General features: G+C 42.6%; 1 protein-coding gene across 1 annotated transcript in view; it reads right to left on the reverse strand.

Moving 5' to 3' along the window:
- Nucleotides 1–14,618, reverse strand: part of grin2da (glutamate receptor, ionotropic, N-methyl D-aspartate 2D, a) — a 361,767-nt gene that overhangs the window by 207,966 nt on the left and 139,183 nt on the right. The window lies entirely within an intron of this gene.

Here is a 14,618-nt window from a genome sequence, read left to right on the forward strand (position 1 = left end):
CCCATATTCAGTTGAATATGCTACATAGACAACATATTTGATGTTCAAACTAATAAACATTTTTTTGTGTGCAAATAATCATTAACTTTAGAATTTGATGCCAGCAACACGTGACAAAGAAGTTGGGAAAGGTGGCAATAAATACTGATAAAGTTGAGGAATGCTCATCAAACACTTTTTTGGAACATCCCACAGGTGTGCAGGCTAATTGGGACCAGGTGGGTGCCATGATTGGGTATAAAAGCAGCTTCCATGAAATGCTAAGTAATTCACAAACAAGGATGGGGCGAGGGTCACCAATTTGTAAGCAAATTGTCCAACAGTTTTAGAACAACATTTTTCAACAAGCTATTGCAAGGAATTTAGGGATTTTACCATCTACGGTCCGTAAAATAATCAAAAGGTTCAGAGAATCTGGAGAAATCACTGCACGTAAGCGATGATATTACGGACTATTGATCCCTCAGGCTGTACTGCATCAATAACCGACATCAGTGTGTAAAGGATATCACCACATGGGCTCAGGAACACTTCATAAAACCACTGTCAGTAACTACAGTTGGTCGCAACATCTGTAATTGCAAATTAAAATTCTACTATGCAAAGCGAAAGCCATTTATCAACAACACACAGGAACGCCGCCGGCTTTGCTGGGCCCGAGCTCATCTAAGATGGACTGATGCAAAGTGGATAAGTGTTCTGTTGTTTGACGAGTCCACATTTCAAATTATATTTGGAAACTGTGGACGTGGTGTCCTCCGGAAGAAAGAGGAAGATAACCATCAGGATTTTTCTATGCGCAAAGTTCAAAAGCCAGCATCTGTGATGGTATGGGGGTGTATTAGTGCCCAAGGCATGGGTAACTTACACCTCTGTGAAGGCACCAATAATGCTGAATGGTTCGTACGGGTTTTGGAGCAACATATGTTGTCATCCAAGCAACGTTATCATGGACGCCCCTGCTTATTTCAGCAAAACAATGCCAAGCCATGTGTTACTACAGCGTGGCTTCGTAGTAAAAGAGTGCGGGTACTTTCCTGGCCCGCCTGCAGTCCAGACCTGTCTCCCATCGAAAATGTGTGCCGCATTATGAAGCGTAAAATACGACAACAAGACCCCGGACTGTTGAACAACTTAATCTGCAAGAATGGGGAAGAATTCCACTTTCAAAGCTTCAACAATTATTTTCCTCAAATCCCAAACTTTTTTTTGACTGTTGTTAAAAGAAAAGGTGATGTAACACAGTGGTAAACATGCCCTTTCCCAACTACTTTGGCACGTGTTGCAGCCATTAAATTGTAAGGTATTATTTGCAAAAAAAAATAAAGTTTATGAGTTTGAACATCAAATATCTTGTCTTTGTAGTGCATTCAATTGAATATGGGTTGAAAATTATTTGCAAAACATTGTATTCCGTTTATACTTACATCTAACACAATTTCCCAACTCATATGGAAACGGGGTTTGTAAAACAGAATCCAACATTTGGACATAATAGTGTGGAACAACATTAAACATTTGGAGAGACACATGTGGAAGACCATCCAACACCTGAACAGAAACATTTAGAACAACCAACATCTGGAAATAAATATTTTTTTTAAATACCTGACATCTGGAAAGAAACATGTAAAAGAACATCCTACACCTGGAAATGTGGAAATATAAGTAAAACATCTGGATACATGAAAGAACATCCAACATCTGAACAGACATGTGGAAGAACAGCCAACATCTGGACAGACACATGGAAAAACATCCAACATAGGGACAGAAACATGTGCGTGAACATCCAACATCTGGACAGAAACGTGAAATAATATCCAACACCTGGATAGAAACATGTGAAAGTAAATCCAACATTTCTACGGAAAGATGTAGAAAACCATCCAACATCTGCACATAATGTATAATATAATAATAATAACGTGAAACAACATCTGTAGAAGAACATCAAACACCTGAACAAACACATGAAGAACAATGAACATCTGGAAAGAAATATGCAGAAAAAAATTGAAGATCTGGAAAGAAATATTTGTAAAAATTCCTGAAATCTGGAAATAAACATGTAAAAGAACATCCTACATCTGGAAATGTTAAAGAACATCCAACATTTTGATATGTGGAAATATATCTAACATCTGAACATATGAAAGAACATCCAACATCTAGAAAGACGTGTGGTAAAACATCCAACATCAGTACAGAAACATGTGGAAGAACATGCAACATCTGAACATGTGAAATAACATCCAACATCTGGACAGAAACATGTGGGAGAACATCCAACATCTGGACAAACATGAAAGAACATCCAACAGCTGGACACAAACATGTAAAATAATGTGCAACATCTGGAAAGAAACATTGGATATGTAGACATGAGGATGAAAATCCAACATTTTTAAACACGTGGAACTACATTTGTAAAAACAAACATGCGTAAAAAGACCCAAAATTTGGACAGAAACTTGGAAGAAAATCCAACATCTAGACAGAAACATGTCGAAAAGCATCCACAACATCTGTACATGTGAAAGAACATCCAACATCTGGACATGTGGAAGAACATTCAACATCCGGACATACATGTGGAAGAACATCCAACATCTGGACAGACATGTTAAAGAAGGTCTAACATCAGGACAGAAACATGTGTAGCCTATTCATCATCTGGGCAGAGACGTGCAAGAACATCCGACATCGGGACAGAGACATGGAAAAACATCCAACATTTGGACAGAAACATGTGAAAGAACATTCAACATCTGGACATATGGAAGAACATCCAACATCTGAACAGAAACATGTGAAAAAACATCTTACATCCGGACAGAAACGTGGAATGACAGTCAACCTCTGCACAAATGGAATAACATCCAACAATGGAGCAGAAACATGTGCAAGAACATCAAAATATTGACATAAACATGTAACAGAATATTCAACATTTGGACAGATGTGTCTAGAACAACATGCAACATTTGCACATAGTAATGTGGAACAACATCCAACATCTGGAGGGATGCATGTGGAAGAACATCCATCACCTAAACGGCCACATGAAGAACAACCAACATCTGGAAATAAATATGTGGGGAAAACATCCAACATCTGGAAAGAAACATTTGGAAAAATGCCTGACATTTGGAAAGAAAGGTGTAAATGAACATCCAACATCTGGACGGACATGTGGAAGAACATCCAACATTAGGCCAAAAACATGTAAAGGAACATCCAACATATGGATAGAAACATGTGGGAGAACGTCCAAGAACTGGACAGAAACATTGGACGTGTGGACATGAGGACATGAGGACGAACATCGAACATTTAGACAGACACATGTGGAACAACATTTGGAAAAAACGTGCAAAAAAAGACACAACATTTGGACAACAATTCGAAAATCCGAAATCTAGACAGAAACATGTCGAAAACCATCCAACATCTGTACACGTTGACAAACCTCCGGACATGTGGACAGACATTTGGAATAACAACCAACATCTGGACAGACATGTGGAAGAAAATCCAACATCTATACAGAAACAAGTCAAAAAGCATCCAACATCTATGCATGTGGAAGAACATCCAACATCTGGACATGTGGAAGAACATCTGATATATGGACAGACATGTGGAAAAACATCCAACATCTGTACAGACATGTGGAACAAGCTCTGACATCAGGACAGAAACATGTATAAGAATATTCAACATCTGGACTGAAATGTGCAAGAACATCCGACATCTGGACAGAAACGTGGAAAAAGGTCCATCATTTGAACAGAAACAGGTGACACCTGGAAAGAAACGTGTAAAAGAACATCCTACATCTGGAAATGTGGAAAAACATCCATAATACTGATATGTGGAAACACATCCAACATCTGGACAGACTAGTGGAAGAGCTTCCAACATCAGAAAAAAAGCTTGTGGAAGAACAGCCAACATCTGGACAGAAACATGTGGAGAAACAGCCAACATCTGAACATGTGAAATAACATCAAACATATGGACAACACATGTGGGAGAACATCCAACATCTAGACAAACGTGGAAGAACACCAAACAGCTGGACAGAAACATTGGTCATGCGGACATGAGGATGAACATCCAACATTTAGACAGACACATGTGGAACAACATTTGGAAGGAAACATGCATGTGAAAAACAACGTGGAAGAAAATCCACCATCTGGACAGAAACATGTCAGAAACCATCCAACATCTGTACATGTGGAAGAACATCTGGACATGTGGAATAACATCCGTCATATGGATAGACATGTGGATTAACATCCAACATCTGAACAGAAATGTGGAAAAAAATCCAACATCTAGACAGAAACATGTCAAAAAGAATCCAACATCTGTACAGGTGGAAGAACATCCAACATCTTGACATGGGGAAGAACATTCAATATCTGGACAGACATGTGGAAGAACATCCAACATCTGGACAGACATATGGAAGAAGCTCTAACATCAGTACAGAAACATGTGTAAGCCTATTCAACATCTAGACATAAACGTGCAAGAACATCCGACATCTGGACAGAAACGTGAAAAAACGTCCAGCATTTGGACAGAAACAGGTGAAAGAATATTCCAAATCTGGACATGTGGAAGAACATCCAACATCTGGACAGAAACATGGGGTAAAACGCCCAACATCTGCAAAGAAACATTGAAGAACATCCAACATGTGGACATGAAGAAGAACTGGACAGAAACATCTGGAAGAACATCTGACATCTGGACAGAAACCTTTAGAACAACATCTAACATATTCACATAATAATGTGGAAGAGCATCCAACACCTAAACAGACAAATGAAGAACCACCAATATCTGGAAAGAAATATGCGGGAAAAATCATCCAACATCTGGAAAGAAACATTTGAAAAAATTCTGACATCTGGAAAGAAACGTGTAAAAGAACATCCTACCGCTGCAAATGTGGAAGAACATCCATAATATTTATATGTGGAAATACATCTAACATCTGGACAGACATGTGGAAGAACTTCCGACATCTGGACAGAAACATGTAAAGGAACATCCAACATATGAACATGTGAAATAACATCAAACATATCGACAGAAACAGGTGGGAGGATATCCAACATCTGGACAAACGTGGAAGAACATCCAACAGTTGGACAGAAACATTGGACATGTGGACGATGAGGATGAACATCCAACATTTAGACAAACACATGTGCAACAACATTTGGAAAGAAACAATCGGAAATAGACCCAACATTTGGACAAAAATGTGGTAGAAAATCCAACATCTAGACCGAAACATGTCGAAAAGCATCCACCAGATCTGTACATGTGGAAGAACATCCAACATCTGGACAGACATATGGAAGAAGATCTAACATCAGGACAGAAACATGTACTGTAATAGCCTATTCAACATCTAGACAGAAAGGTGCAAAAACATCCGACATCTGGACAGAAAGATGCAGAAAAACGCCCAACATTTTGGAAAGAAACATTGAAGAGCATCCAACATGAGGAAGAAGTATCCAACATCTGGACAGAAATATTCAATTCAGACAACTTCATTAATCCCTCAAGGCACAATTCATTTGGAGCAGAATGTTGTTGTGGTTCTCCAAGCCTACACACTAGAGATGCGCGGTTTGCGGTGTCATCCGTGGAGTCCGCGGATGACACCGCGGGTCGGGCGGGTGACATGACGAAAAAATAGATTTTAATTAGATTCGGGCGGGTGGCGGTTGAACCATTCGGAAATATTTGATATACATGGTCCAGGGATCGATATCCTTTACCATTCAAAGAGCCATTTAGGACCTGTGTCACAAAGTGAAGAAGACAATAGGAGACGCAAACATTCTGTAGAATGACTGCCGGCAGTCACCCAGTTAATAAGTATTAAGGCGTGCTATGAAGCCATTGGCTCTGTCGCCTTCTACAGCATGTACGATCTGTTTGTCAGTCCAGCAACATGTTGTGTGTGTCTTCCCCAGACACACGCACACGACTGCAAGGCATACTGGTTGACACAGAGTACACTAATGGTTGTGATATAAACAATTTTAACACTCTTAGTAATATGCGCCACGCTGTGAAGCCACACCAAACAAGAATGACAAACACATTTCGGGAGAACATCTCCCAGTAACACAACATAAACACAAGACAACAAATACCCAGATTCCTTTGCATCCATGACAAACCCTGACTATTTTATACACCCCGCTAACAGCAAATCCCCCCACCCCCCAGTGCGTCGGTAAGGTGGGCGGGGTTGGGGTTGCGGGGGTGTGAAATATATTCAGGATGTGTCACGGATGCAAAGGATTCTGGGTATTTGTTGTGTTGCGTTTATGTTGTGTTACTGTGAGGATGTTCTCCCGAAATGTGTTTGTCATTCTTGTTTGGTGTGGCTTCACACCGTGGCGCATATTAGTAAGAGTGTTAAAATTGTGTATATCACAACCATCACTGTACTATGTATCACCCAGTATTTCTTTCAATCTTGTACATGTGATTGCGGAAGCTGCATACAACATTTTGCTGGACTAACAATTGGTTTGTAAATGTTGTTGAAGGTGTCAAAGGCAATGGCTTCACAGCACGCCCTTATTCTTGTCATCAGGATGAACACCATTGGATATATTCGCGAGAACGTTAGCGGCTCCCATCGTTATCTTTACTCTGTGAAACGGGTTTAAATAGCTCTTTGAGTGGTAAAGGTGGCCGACCTCTGATGTATTTCAACGGGCGGTTGCGGTTCTGATGAAATGTTGGTTCGGGTGGACGGCGGGTGGATGACGACTTTGGTGATGCGGTTGCGGATGATATAATTGCCTATCCGCGCATCTCTACTACACATGGCCCAACAATAAATATAGTAAATAATTTACTTATAGTAAATAATGTACTTATAAACAGTACAACAATACAACACTCTGAAACATGTAAAAGCTGAAGAATCTGAGCGTAAAGGGGACGAATGATCTGGAAAAGTTATTAGTTTTCCACGTAGGCTTGGCATCCTGTCGCCCTGAAGGCAATAAAGAGATTTTTTTCTTTCTGGTTTATTTGAAATAGATATAGAAACATAGATATCTGAAACAGTCATCCAATGTATGCATCATAGTGTTTGTAGCCAAAGCTAATTTACAACACTTGTCCCTAACAACAACAGCAACAACAACCACACAGATCTAACGTCATTAAAACAGGAAAATAAAAAGAATGAGGCAGAGAGGAGTGGATAATAATGATGATAGTTATAATACAGACCAAGTGCAAACTAAATAACGACAAGTTAGTAAAAAAATAGTAAAAACTAAACATGGGAACACGATTGTGGCTCAACTAGCCACATTTGTGTTTGTTTTTGAAAGTGACAAGTGCAGGTATACTTTTTAAAGTGTCAGGTAGAGAGTTCCATAGTTGTGTTCCTTTAATTGAGATGGAAGTCTGGGCAAAAGATATTCTACGGAATGGAACAGAACAGTTGCCTGTTGACGTTGCTCAGGGTGGTAGGTCTGGTACCACTTTGCAGTCTTGTTATTGCCTTGCAGAGCAATTGGGGAGCAGAGTTATTCAAGCATTCGAAAAACAGTTTGACCGAGTGTAACAAAATGAAATTGGTAAAATGTAAAATATTACAGTTGGTTAGAATTGGGCAATGATAATATCATTCACCCACAAGGACATGGCTCAGGGAGGAGAACATGCTTTTGGAGGAAGAAGTTTAAGTGTCTTAGTTTTACTCCGGTAATCTTAGAGCAAGACTAGTCTGGCTGTTTCGGTCTTTAAAGGGGAACATTATCACACTTTCTGAAGGGTTAAAACCAATAAAAATCAGTTCCAGTGGCTTATTTAATTTTTTGAAGTTTTTCTCAAAATTTTACCCATCACGCAATATCCTGAAAAAAGGCTTCAAAGTGCCTGATTTTAACCGTCGTTATATCCACCTGTCCATTATCCTGTGACGTCACAGCATGACCAACCAGAAACAAACATGGCGGATAGCACAGAAAGGTATAGCGATATTAGCTCGGATTCAGACTCGGATTTCAGCGGCGTAAGCGATTCAACAGATTACGCATGTATTGAAACGGATGGTTGGAGTGTGGAGGCAGGTATCGAAAATAAAATTGAAGAAGAAACTGAAGCTATAGAGCCATATCCCGACAGACAGCGGCACGGGAGGAAGCGAGGACGAATTCGGCGATCGCCTTCTAACTAACGATTTGTATGTGTTTGTTTGGCATTAAATGTGGGTGGAGGGAAAGGCTGGATGCAAATGTAGCTACAAATGAGGCATAATGATGCAATGTGTACATACAGCTAGCCTAAATAACATGTTAGCATCGATTAGTTTGCAGTCATGCCGTGACCAAATATGTCTGTTTAGGACACTCCACATAAGTCGATAACATCAACAAAACTCACCTTTGTGCATTCATGCACAACGTTATAAGTTTGGTGGAGAAATTGAGACAGAAAAAGAAGTGGCATTAATCGCGTCATAGCCAACATATCCAAGGGGTTTACCTCGCTCGTCTGCGGTAGGAGACTGCCGTAGTCCCTGAATAGCTCGCACTCCGGCAGATTCAGTGGTGGTCTATTTTCCAATATTGCAGATTTTGTTGACTCTATCGTTGGAAATGCATCTGCTTTGAGTGTCGCAGGATATCCACACATTCTTGCCATCTCTGTCGTAGCACAGCTGTTGTCGGTAAAGTGTGCGGAACAAACGGGGGACTTTCGCATCTTTTGACCTCTGGTGCAACTTGAATCCGTCTCTGTTCGTGTTGTTACAGCCTCCGACAACACACCGACGAAGCATGATGTCTCCAAGGTATGGGAAAACAGTCGAAAAAACGGAAAATAACAGAGCTAATTTGACTTGGTGCGTTTAATAAGATTGAGAAAATGGCAGATTGTTTCATGTTGTGACGTCACGGGTAAAATGTTATCGCTCGACAGGCTATCAATTGAAATTCACCCTTTTAGAGTTCGGAAATCGGTTAAAGGGGAACATTATCACCAGACCTATGTAAGCGTCAATATATACCTTGATGTTGCAGAAAAAAGACCATATATTTTTTTAACCGATTTCCGAACTCTAAATGGGTGAATTTTGGCGAATTAAACGCCTTTCTATTATTTGCTCTAAGAGCGATGACGTCACAACGTGACGTCACCTAAGGTAGTCAGTCCACCATTTTCTCAAACACATTACAAACATCGAGTCTAATCAGCTCTGTTATTTTCCATTTTTTCGACTGTTTTCTGTACCTTGGAGACATCATGCCTCGTCTGTGTCTTGTCGGAGGGTGTAACAACACGATCAGGGACGGATTCAAGTAGACTTACGTGGAGTGTGCTTTGATCAGCACGGCATACTAATCGATGATAACATGCTAATTAGGCTAGCTGTATGTACATTTGTAGCTATATTTGTATCCAGCCTTTTTCTCCACCCACATTTAATGCCAAACAAACACTTACCAATCGACGGATTTAAGTTGCTCCAGTGTCACAAGATGCGAAAGTCCCGATCGTTTTGTCTCCACATTTTACCGGCGATGTTAAGGCAGACATGGCACAGAGATGTATGGACATCCTGCGACACTTCGATTGAAGGGAATCGCCGAATAGCGTCAATAGCTATTTGCTCAATGTTTCAGTTTCTTCTTCAATTTCGTTTTCGCTGTCTGCCTCCATACTCCAACCATTCGTTTCAATACATGCTTAATCTGTTGAATCGCTTAAGCCACTGAAATCCGAGTCTGAATCCGAGCTAATGTCGCTATATCTTGCTGTGCTATCCGCCATTTTGGCATCACTAAATTACGTCACAGGAAAATGGACGATAGATTTAAAGATAGCGAAAATCAGGCACTTTAAAGCTTTTTTTCGGGATATTCCATGATGGGTAAAAAAACTTTGAAAAATAAAATAAGCCACTGGGAACTGATTTTTATTGGTTTTAACCCTTCTGAAATTGTGATAATGTTCCCCTTTAAAAAAACATATGGTCTTTTTTCTGCAACATCAAGGTATACTGTATATTGACGCTTACATAGGTCTGGTGATAATGTTCCCCTTTAACTAAAAGACAGTGAAACCAACAAATAAAAGAAAATAAAACAATCAACTCTCAATACAGGTATTAGTATAGTACTATACTAATTAATCATATATGTTGTGTCATTCAGACGAGCATGTTCGCGGCAGCACACAATCACGGTGTAATTACAAGCAGACAGTGTGTAGACAGCAAAGAGGGAAAACAGACACATTTTGGCTTATTAACTAAAAATAAAGGTGACGTTAAAACACGGAAACGCCCTCAGGAAGAGGTTCTTTAAGACCTGGCTAGCTAGCTACCGGTTAATGTCTATCCGCAGTGTTGTAAATAGGGTTGCAAAATTCCTGGAATATTACATTTTGGAAACTTTCAATGGGCATTAACAGGAATTAACGGGAATCAATGGGAAATTAATGGGAATAAACATTGAATGCAACATGCTAGATCTTGCAGCATGATTGGGGGGAGAGTGGCTGAGCCAGCAACCTGAGGGTTCCTGGTTCAATCCCCAGCTTCTGCCATCCTAGTCCCGTCCGTTGTGTCCTTGAGCAAGACATTTCACCCTTGCTCCTGGTGGGTCCTGGTTAGGGCCTTGCGTGGCAGCTCCCACAATCAGTGTGTGAATGTGTGTGTGAATGTGGAAATAGTGTCAAAGCACTTTGAGTTCCTTCAAAAAGGTAGAAAAGCGCTATACAAGTATACCCCATTTACATTATTAGCTAAAACAACCTGATTTAATGCAAATTCAGTATAATTTCATTCTTCCAACACATGCACAGATAATTCCCAGCATGCTACACACCACAGCAGGGCTATTGAGGCCACACTAGTATTTGAGCCCAAGGACTTCATCCAGTCAGGTGAGTTTTGATGATATTACTGGGGAAAATATATTTGATCTATGGTATTCAATTTTAATTAAATACTATAATTAAATAATTTAATCAACTGTTCCTGTACTTGTTAAAGGATTTTGGGGCCATTATCTCTAGCTAGCTAGATTTATGTACCACCACAGTCTCATAATGAACCGAAAATATTTCTCAGTGAGCCATGATGCTAATTTTCTCTATGTTAAATCCCATTCATTTATGCTAACAACGTTAGCGATCCGATTTTACCTTTTTTTGTGATCTGTAAAGTTCAACTAGCAAAGACTAAATCAAAAGGTGTAGTTTCTTCTGCATCCTGTTCTGCTAGCCATTCTGTTGTCACACAAGAACGTAGGTTAAAGTTTGATTTAGCAAACTGATTGAGTGTTCATTTTTTCATCTAGACTATTTCTATTCATTTGTCTTTATCAGTAAAATATTTTTAAAGACTACTCCAATTGTTTAGTTGACTATTTATATCTGTGTGTGGCTTGCATTAATGTTTTACAAGAATAAATAAATATAAACAGAATTAAGCCACGTACACCACCTGATGTGTGGAGACATTTTACCCCAACCAATGTAAGCGGAAAAGCTATATATTTGGGTTTCACTATGTAAAGCGCTTTGAGTCATTAGAGAAAAAGCGCTATATAAATATAATTCACTCACTCACTCACTTTGTACATTTGCAAATACTGCGCAAAGAGCGACCTCAAAAAGGCCAAAAACATGCAGCAGCATATAGACAAGAGCCCAATAATATATAATTATTTTAATTCCCCATTAATTCCCATATCCATCCATCCATCCATCTTCTTCCGGTTATCCGAGGTCGGGTCGCGGGGGCAGCAGCCTAAGCAGGGAAGCCCAGACTTCCCTCTCCCCAGCCACTTCGTCTAGCTCTTCCCGGGGGATCCCGAGGCGTTCCCAGGCCAGCCGGGAGACATAGTCTTCCCAACGTGTCCTGGGTCTTTCCCGTGGCCTCCTACCGGTTGGACGTGCCCTAAACACCTCCCTCGGGAGGCGTTCGGGTGGCATCCTGACCAGATGCCCAAACCACGTCATCTGGCTCCTCTCGATGTGGAGGAGCAGCGGCTTTACTTTGAGTTCCTCCCGGATGACAGAGCTTCTCACCCTATCTCTAAGGGAGAGCCCCGCCACACGGCGGAGGAAACTCATTTCGGCCACTTGTACCCGTGATCTTATCCTTTCGGTCATGACCCAAAGCTCATGACCATAGGTGAGGATGGGAACGTAGATCGACCGGTAAATTGAGAGCATTGCCTTCAGGCTCAGCTCTTTCTTCACCACAACAGATCGGTACAACGTCCGCATTACTGAAGACGCCGCACCGATCCGCCTGTCGATCTCACGATCCACTCTTCCCCCACTCGTGAACAAGACTCCTAGGTACTTGAACTCCTCCACTTGGGGCAGGGTCTCCTCCCCAACCCGGAGATGGCACTCCACCCTTTTCCGGGAGAGAACCATGGACTCGGATTTGGAGGTGCTGATTCTCATTCCGGCCGCTTCACACCTGCGAACCGATCCAGTGAGAGCTGAAGATCCCGGCCAGATGAAGCCAACAGGACCACATCGTCTGCAAAAAGCAGAGACCCAATCCCGCGGCCACCAAACCGGAACCCCTCAATGCCTTGACTGCGCCTAGAAATTCTGTCCATAAAAGTTATGAACAGAATCGGTGACAAAGGGCAACCTTGGCGGAGTCCAATCCTCACTGGAAACGTGTCCGACTTACTGCCAGCAATGCGGACCAAGCTCTGACACTGATCGTACAGGGAGCGGACTGCCATAATAAGACAATCCGATACCCCATACTCTCTGAGCACTCCCCACAGGACTTCCCGAGGGACACGGTCGAATGCCTTCTCCAAGTCCACAAAGCACATGTAGACTGGTTGAGCAAACTCCCATGCACCCTCAAGAACCCTGCCGAGAGTATAGAGCTGGTCCACAGTCCCACGACCAGGACGAAAACCACACTGTTCCTCCTGAATCCGAGATTCGACTATCTGGCGTAGCCTCCTCTCTAGTACACCTGAATAAACCTTACTGGGAAGGCTGAGGAGTGTGATCCCAGGATAGTTGGAACACACCCTCCGGTCCCCCTTCTTAAAGAGAGGGACCACCACCCCGGTCTGCCAATCCAGAGGTACCGCCCACGATGTCCACGCGATGCTGCAGAGTCTTGTCAACCAAGACAGCCCCACAGCATCCAGAGCCTTAAGGAACTCCGGGCGGATCTCATCCACCCCTGGGGCCTTGCCACCGAAGAGCTTTTTAACTACCTCAGCAACCTTAGCCCCAGAAATAGGAGAGTCCGCCACAGATTCCTCAGGCACTGCTTCCTCATAGGAAGACGTGTTGGTGGGATTGAGGAGGTCGCCAAAGTATTCCTTCCACCTATCCACAACATCCGCAGTTGAGGTCAGCAGAACACCATCCGCACCATACACGGTGTTGACAGTGCACTGCTTCCCCTTCCTGAGGCGGCGGATGGTGGTCAAGAATCGTTTCGAAGCCATCCGGAAGTCATTTTCCATGGCTTCCCCAAACTCTTCCCATGTCCGAGTTTTTGCCTCTGTGACCGCTGAAGCTGCACACCGCTTGGCCTATCGGTACCTGTCCACTGCCTCTGGTGTCCTATGAGCCAAAAGAACCCGAAAAGACTCCTTCTTCAGCTTGACGGCATCCCTTACCGCTGGTGTCCACCAGCGGGTTCTAGGATTACCGCCACGACAAGCACCAACTACCTTGCGGCCACAGCTCCGATCAGCCGCCTTGACAATAGAGGTGCGGAACATGGTCCACTCGGACTCAATGTCCAGCACCTCCCTCGTGACATGTTCAAAGTTCCTCCGGAGGTGGGAATTGAAACTTTCTCTGACAGGAGACTCTGCCAGACGTTCCCAGCAAACCCTCACAATGCGTTTGGGCCTGCCAGGTCTGTCCGGCATCCTCCCCCACCATCGCAGCCAACTCACCACCAGGTGGTGATCGGTAGAAAGCTCCGCCCCTCTCTTTACCCGAGTGTCCAAAACATGAGGCCGCAAATCCGATGACACAACTACAAAGTCGATCATGGAACTGCGGCTTAGGGTGTCCTGGTGCCAAGTGCACATATGGACACCCTTATGTTTGAACATGGTGTTTGTTATGGACAAACTGTGACGAGCACAGAAGTCCAATAACAAAACACCACTCGGGTTCAGATCCGGGCGACCATTCTTCCCAATCACGCCTCTCCAGGTTTCACTGTCGTTACCAACATGAGCGTTGAAGTCCCCCAGCAGAACAAGGGAATCACCCGGGGGAGCACTCTCCAGTACTCCCTCGAGTGTACCCAAAAAGGGTGGGTACTCTGAACTGTTGTTTGGTGCGTAAGCGCAAACAACAGTCAGGACCCGTCCCCCCACCCGAAGGCGGAGGGAGGCTACCCTTTGGTCCACTGGGTTGAACTCCAACATGCAGGCTTTAATTCCCATATATTCCCATTAATTTCCATGAATGGTGTCTAACTTTGAATAATCAAAAAAATGGTCCATATTTTCAAACTGCCCGAGCTTAACTTCCCGTGGTAAACTTCCCGAAAGTTTCCGGAAATTTACCGGAAACTTTCCACA

Source organism: Nerophis ophidion, linkage group LG08 (assembly GCF_033978795.1).
Source record: "Nerophis ophidion isolate RoL-2023_Sa linkage group LG08, RoL_Noph_v1.0, whole genome shotgun sequence".
Taxonomy (NCBI): Eukaryota; Metazoa; Chordata; class Actinopteri; order Syngnathiformes; family Syngnathidae; genus Nerophis; species Nerophis ophidion.